Source organism: Eptatretus burgeri, chromosome 9 (assembly GCF_056783735.1).
Source record: "Eptatretus burgeri isolate ZD-2024b chromosome 9, Ebu_testis_v1, whole genome shotgun sequence".
Classification (NCBI taxonomy): domain Eukaryota; kingdom Metazoa; phylum Chordata; class Myxini; order Myxiniformes; family Myxinidae; genus Eptatretus; species Eptatretus burgeri.
In genome coordinates this window covers 9,653,050-9,658,675 of record NC_140969.1, presented here as the reverse complement: position 1 = coordinate 9,658,675, position 5,626 = coordinate 9,653,050, and the positions used below count along the sequence as shown (strand labels likewise).

The window sequence follows — 5,626 nt, the reverse complement described above, 5'->3', positions numbered from 1 at the left end:
AGTAACATTTGACCCCTCAAAATCTTCGCAAGGAACCACTGCATTGGAATATATCATTACTTTGTAATATGGTGGTTGTTTGGGGCACATATTTTGGCAAAGTTCAACTATACCCCCTAATTTTGAACATTTTGGAACAAAACATAGATTTTGAACATTTTAGGTTTATTCGTCTACTTTTGGTATCTCAGTGTAATTTTTGGTTTAACTATTTAATATTACAAAAAAACTAGATAAATATGTAACATCCCAGATGCAATATTTCACAAATTGAAATATCTACATATATTAAAAATGCCTAAAAGTAGTGGATAGCCTTAAACATTACTGTATTTCCATCTGTATTCCCCAACTAAATTGTTATTTCCTTTTGTCATTCCAGGTAATGTGGTAATGGTGGCGGTGGTGGTGTTAGTGCTTGCCCAGTATGTGTAGTTGCTCGTACAATTGCAATGGAAGAACAAACCAGAGATGAGGCCGAAGAGCCAACTGGAAGACACTGTATAATTCACAAGGAATCACTGAGTATTGATCCAAATGAACAACTTACCAGTCCACAAAGTTTTGAATCATGGAAAACCCTAATAAATGCTGCTCAAGTAAGAGATCACTCCCCTATACTTGACATTGCTAAATCGGTGACAGACAAGGAGATTCCAGTGATCTTCTGCCATAGGAAATGCAGGAGCATTTTCACGATGAAGAGAGATCTGGAAGCCCTTAAACGTAAAATAAATCCAAGCTCAACTGAGGAAGCTGTTGCTGGGTGTTCCGATGCTAAGTGACCGGCAAGACGATCCTCATCAGAATCGCGCATCTATGACTACACATGCATTTTCTGCGTAAATGTCAAGAGATACAAGGGAACGTCAACTCAGGAAAAACTAGTCCAATCTGCGGAGTTGAGATCGGACCAGAAGCTTCGAGCTTGTGCAGTCCGCAAGTGTGACACCAAGCTTTTAGCCATAACGAGTAGGGACATTGTTGCTGCTGAAGCACATTATCATGCTTCCTGCTACAGGGACTACAAAGACCAGCACCTGGTCTCGATACAGAGACTACTCCGTCTCAGGAGAATGATATTGATCTCGAAAAGCAAGACGAATCATATGCAGAACTGTTTCATTATATACGAACTGATATCGTTCCCAACAAGCAAATTGTCAGAGTTACAACGCTTACAGAGAAACTGCGAACGATGATGTCTGCCAGAGGCATACATAGTCTAACAAAATCCACCAAGAAACATCTCCGTCAGAAATTGGACCAGGAGTTGGGAGACTGTATTCAGATTTTCGCTGACACAAAAGGAAAACTTGTTGTTGTACCTGATTGCATAACATTGCAAGATATCGTCAGTGAGTATTGCAATATGGAAAGGGAGCTGAAAACTTGGAAAGATAAATCAACAAATATCTCGAAGATCATTGATCAGTCATCGTCATTTTTGAGAGCAACAATAAAAGGATGAGAAAAAAGCCACAACCTGGCCCTATCACCCGTCCGACGTGGAGAAGGAATCATTCACTGCACCAGAATATCTTCGACGGTTTCTGATCGGTCTACGAACTGGTGATCCAGAACACAAACACCCTTCACGGAGAGTAACAATGCTCACGGAATCTTTCAGTCAAGATGTGGTATATGCAGTGACATGTGGTATGCAGAAGCCACCAAAACATATACTGCTTCCATACATGGTTATAACACTCACTGGGAATACGGAGTTGATACGGACCTTGAACAGATTAGGCCATGGGATATCTTGCTCTCAGCTGGAAGAAAATGACACAGCCTTGTGCCTACAGAAGCTCGCAGCTAATCTAAATCAGCAGACACTCATACCAACAAGTATTCAACCATATACGTTTACCAACTTGGTATGGGACAACATTGATAGATTGAAAGAAACATTGAGTGGAAAGGGAACGTCACATCGTGCGAATGGTATCATGGTACAGGCCAGAGTTTATGGACCACATCTTCCGAAACAAGCGCTTCCTGAGATAGCCAAGAAAAAGCAAAGATCTTTGGATGTCTCTAATCACGAATTGACAACATACGTTGCTGCACAGCGCGTTGGACCACAGTTGCTCACAACAGATACGAGCATAGTAACAGAGTACACAGCTACGAACAAAAACCTCATCTGGATACTTGCTCGAATGACCGACGCAGAGAGGCAGCGCATACCAAGCTGGACAGGTTTCAACATAAACACCAGAGATTCTCTGACAGTCTCAAAGGATGTTGTTGGTTATATGCACAAGATCAATGCTCCAGCTACGGAATTGACTAGAGTCGCTGAAATATTAAACCAGTCAGAACTTGTGAGGACGGCATTACAGTTAGAGGAGATTGTCGTACTGTTGGACCCAGGCATTATACGCTAAGGCAGCCGAAATCATCTGGAAATACACTGACAAGTATTCACGAATCATTCTCCGTCTCGGTACTTTCCATACAGTCTGCAATATACTCGCAATTCTAGGAGCTCGTTTTCAAGATGCTGGTCTCCGGGACCTGTGCATAGAAACAAACCTCACAGCGGAAGGCTCACTTGCCAGTGTGTTTTCTGGGAAGATGTACAACCGTGCAGTGTATGTGCACAAGTCTGTGTATGAAGCATTCATGAGACTAGCATGGGAGGCATTCATTCCATGGGTTGAGAAAAACAAACCAGAAGAAAAGAACAACATAACGTCTGTGTCAGAAGAAGTGAGTGATTTGGTCGAACATTTGTGTCAACAGAAATTTGACAGTCTTCTAGCAAACCCCAAATACACGGAGTTAGTCACCACCTGGAACGGATTCTTAGACCATCTTCGCCATGAAAATGGAGAACTCTCAGCCTTTTGGATGTCTTATGTGGACATTGTAGAAAACGTCTTGCTTGCCCTGCTGCTTGCTGCTGGAGAAGGAAATTGGCTCTTGCATCACTCTGCTATCCACAACATGATCCCCTGGTGTTTTTGCATACGACAGATTTAACTATGCACGATACCTACCAGCGTATTTTGCTGAGATGACCAATCTGGCAGCCAATCATCCAGCTGTGTACCAGGCCTTCTTGGGTGGTTCGTTCTCTGTTCAACTATCCAGTCACAATACATTTGGACGCATTCCCATTGACCAAACGACTGAAGTCACTGTGAACAAGGATACACAGACCCCAGGAGGCACAACAAGGTTTAGTCTGAAATCAGGAGCAGTCAAGCGCTATTACATAACTGCAGAACACAGGAGTGCCTTTCTTGGTCAGATGAGGGAAATGGTACATGAAGACGGATGAAATGTTCCACATGCTGACCTGCATGAAATGCGTGTGAGGAAAGATGAGGATGCTGTTTCGACAATCGTACATCTGGTGAAGAGCTGGGTAAATCCATTTGAAGAAGCCCACAAACTTATCAGTATCTCGACAGCAAAAAAAGCCCCCGAAGATATCTGCTCGGATTTGAAGAATGCCAGAGACATTGGAGTTCAATGCTACACAAACTTCAAAGCTGAGAGACTCGAGACGGACCCACCAATCAAACGCTTTCATGATCCAATGAAAATGAACAAACTGAAAACCTTCAGTAATTTATGCAAGAAGAAACAAGTCAAAATGAGTGGCAGATCCATGATTCTTCAAGCTGACGGAGCATCGTTTGGTCGCATCATTGTGATGGCACAGGGACGAAATCTGCAGATGGCTGATGTACTATCCCATCCTCTTGGTCCGTTACCACGGGCACTGGCAACCCCAGAAGGTCTCCACCGTAAAACCAACAAGGCTGCTCTTGCTAGTTATCTACAAAATAATGTAGCCCCAGCTGACCAACTTCCTGATCATTCTGCAACCATAATAGATGGAATGAGCATAATTCAGAAGGTGAAAGGGGATCAAGTCAACTTGGGGGGAAATTGCCCAGTTTGTTTTGTCGATGGCACTGAAGGATGGCATAACTAGTGACAGGATCGACATCATCTTCGACACCTACCAAGATACATCCATCAAGAACTGTGAAAGGCTCGCCAGAGGAGAGGAACTTGGACTGAAGCTTCAGGACATCACAGCATCGCAAATTGTAAGGCAATGGAGAAGTTTATTGGCCCATGTTGGGAATAAGTCGAGCCTCATTTCATTTCTGGTGAGCGAATGGAGGAAACCAGATTACACCAAGAGTCTGAATGGAAAGGTCTTATTTGTAACAACTGAAGACAAGTGTTACAAAATAACCACGGAAGGACACCAGGAGGTACTTGAGCTGCAAAGTACACACGAGGAAGCAGATGGTCGACTCTTCCTTCACGCTGCTCATGCTGCACAGACTGGATATCCAGCAGTCGTAATCAGCTCCGATGACACTGACGTATTCATCATGGCGTTGGCGTTTCATATTGAAATTGCATCAAAATTGTTCCAGAAATGTGGCACCAAAGAACGGAAACGAATCATTGACATTACCAAAATTGCAGCTTCAGTGGGCGCAGATGTTTGTCATGGACTTATACGGATGCATGCTTAAACAGGTTGCGACACTGTCAGCACATTTGCCGGCAAAGGCAAACTCGGAGCACTTAAACTGCCTAGGTCTAGCAAAGAGGTCCAAGAAACGTTCGCCGAGTTGGGACAAGAATGGAATGTGGCCGAGGAGCTTATGGATAAGCTGGAGAATTTCACATGCCTTCACAATTGAAGGCAATTTCACACAATTTCACACATGCACAATTTCACAATTGAACTTCCGGTTCCGGTTTTAGAGCAGCGAGAGGTCTCCTTTGGGGCTCCCTGCTGACGTTCTCAAAGCTAAGTTTCCGGTTGTTATTTGTCCCATTTTAACTGTTTAATTTTCTCACCTACATGTTACTGTGTGTTGCTAGTTCGGTTTTGTTTCAAAAATCGTGCTATTTTGTGAGTATTTTTGTCGACGTATTTACCTGTGCTTGAGGCCTAGGCCTAGGCTTGAGGCCTACCGGTTCCACTCGGTGTTCGATCGTTTTTTTATTTTTTTTTCTCCCCATTACCTTCAATTTCTATCCTCCCCATTACCTTCAATTTTGATCCTCCCCACTTTCCAAACATCCCCCATTCTCCCAACTAATCTCTTTCTTATCTCAAAAAAATAAAAATAAAAATAAAAATACCCTACAACAACAACAACACGCTCACCTTCTCCCGATTCTGCTTCTTCTTCTTCCTCTTAACTTCCTCCTCGTCTTCTTCCTCGATTTTTTTTTTTTACACTTCCATGACCTAATCTGTTGAACTCTCTCATATATTAATATTAACAAAAAAAAAAATATATATATATATATATACCCAACAACAACAACAACACGCTCACCTTCTCCCGATTCTGCTTCTTCTTCCTCTTAACTTCCTCCTCGTCTTCTTCCTCGATTTTTTTTTTTTTTACACTTCCATGACCTAATCTGTTGAACTCTCTCATACATTATTTTTAACTACAAAAACGATCTTATAATGCTTCATCTTCCTCTCTCACACATGTGGTCCTCTTTACTGTTTCACAATGCACTACTCTTCTGCTATTTTAACAGACTGCTCTCATTTCGACCTCTCCTTCATTCCTTGCCTAAAAAATCCAACTATTACAGCGCTTCTTCTCTCCATGCTCTG

At 42.6% G+C, this 5,626-nt stretch overlaps 1 pseudogene; it reads left to right on the top strand.

Moving 5' to 3' along the window:
• The first annotated feature begins 423 nt into the window (after positions 1–423).
• LOC147019504 (uncharacterized) lies at positions 424–2,991 on the top strand (annotated as a pseudogene).
• Positions 2,992–5,626: the final 2,635 nt, after the last annotated feature.